Here is a 1,961-nt window from a genome sequence, read left to right on the forward strand (position 1 = left end):
TAAAAGTGTTCCTATATCTCCAAATACATGCCAACATTTGTCTTTTGGGACTTTTTGATAAAGACCATTCTCACTGAAGATAAATAATATCTCATGGTGGGTTGGATTTGCATTTCCCTGATAATTAGAGGTGTTGAGCATTTTTTCATGTTTATTGGCCATTATTCTATCTTATTTTGAAAAGTTTCTCTTCACAGAAATAGAAAAAAATAATTTTACACTTCATATGGAACCAGAGAAGACCCTGTATAGAAAGAGCAATCCTAGGCAATAAGAACAAAATGGGAGGCATCAATTTGCCAGACTTCAAACTATAGTAATTAAAACAGCTTGATATTGGCATAAGAACAGGGACATTGACCATTAGAACAGAACTGAGAACCCAGATGTAAAAACCATCCTTATATAGCCATCTAATCTTTGACAAACCAGACACAAACATACAGTGGGGATAAGAATCCTTATTCAATAAATGATCCTCGGAAAACTGGATAGCCACATGTGGAAGACTGAAACAGGATACTTTCACCCTTCACCTCTTACAAAAATCAACTCATTGTGGATAACAGACTTAAACCTAAGTTTAATTCTTAAACTATAATTATAGAAGAAAATGTTGTAAAAACTCTTATAGACATTGGCTTAGGCAACAAATTTATGAAGAAGACCCCAAAGGCAATCACAGCAACAATAAAAATAAATAAATGGGACCTGGTCAAATGAAAAAGCTTCTGCACAGCCAAAGAAACTGTCACAGGAGCACACAGAATATCTACAGAATGGGAGAAAATTTTGACATGCTACATATCTGATAAAGGGCTGATAACTAGAATCTATTTAGAACTCAGAAAAATCAGCAAGAAAAAAATCAAACAACCCTATCAAAAAGTGGGTAAATTAATACTTTTTCGTGTATGGGATTTCTGGTAAAAACTAGAAATCTTGCTTACAAATTATGAAAGAGCTATAACACTGAATTCATAATTTACAAATGTTTTCACATACAAGAAAATCTGTAGGACCATAAGTCTTCCCCTGTGAACTTTATAAAGTATATAATAAAAAATAGTACTATTCTTACAAAAACTCCAAAAAAACCCAGAGAGGGAATAAAAACTTCCTAACTTCCTAACCTGTAAAACTAACATGAGAAACAGTAGAAAAAAATTTTAGTTATTTTTTTATTTCAAAATGTTCAAAGAGTACAAATAATTTTGTTATATAGATACCTTGTATGAAGCTTAAGTTTGGGATTTCAGTGTGCCCATCACCAAAACTGTGTTCATTGTACCAAATAGGTAAGGTTTTACCCCTCTACCCCTCCCAACCTCCTCATTCTTGCTTATCAATGTCCTTTACATCCCTTTTGTCTGTGTGTGTCCACAGTTTAGCTCTCAATTATTAGAAAGTACATGTAGTGTTTGTTTTTCTATTTCTGAAATACTTCACTTAGGATAATAGTCTCCAGTTACATCCAAGTTGTTGCAAAAGTCATAGTAGTACTCTATGGTATATGGTAAGTCTACATTTATTTGTTTGAGGAATTTCCATACGGTTTTTCATAGAGACTACACTAACTTGCATTCCCATCAACAGCGTACAATTATTTATTTCTCTCTGCAGCCATTCTTTTTTGACTTTTTAATAGTCATTCTGGCAGGGGGAAGGTGATATCTCATTGTGGTTTTAATTAGCATTTTCATGATGATTAGCAATGTTGAGCATTTTCTGATATTTGTTGGCCATTTGCCTATCTTCTTTTGAAAAACTTCCGTTTTTCAAAAGAAAAACAGAAGTTTTTATGTCTGTTTATGTCTTTTGTCAACTTTTTAATGGAGTTTTTTGTTTTTGTTTTCTGGCTGATTTTTTGTGTGTTCTTTATAGATTGTCTATAGTTTGTGAATATTTTATCCCATTCTGTAGGTTGTCTATTAACTAAGTTGATTATTTCCTTTGCTGTG

At 32.6% G+C, this 1,961-nt stretch overlaps 1 non-coding gene across 1 annotated transcript; it reads right to left on the bottom strand.

The window, feature by feature from the left end:
* Positions 1 to 914: 914 nt before the first annotated feature.
* Positions 915 to 975, bottom strand: LOC142875794 (U7 small nuclear RNA). Its single transcript, XR_012923080.1, has one exon. It is a non-coding gene; the product is annotated as a U7 small nuclear RNA (small nuclear RNA).
* Positions 976 to 1,961: the final 986 nt, after the last annotated feature.

The sequence above is a fragment of the Microcebus murinus genome, chromosome 14, assembly GCF_040939455.1.
Source record: "Microcebus murinus isolate Inina chromosome 14, M.murinus_Inina_mat1.0, whole genome shotgun sequence".
Taxonomy (NCBI): domain Eukaryota; kingdom Metazoa; phylum Chordata; class Mammalia; order Primates; family Cheirogaleidae; genus Microcebus; species Microcebus murinus.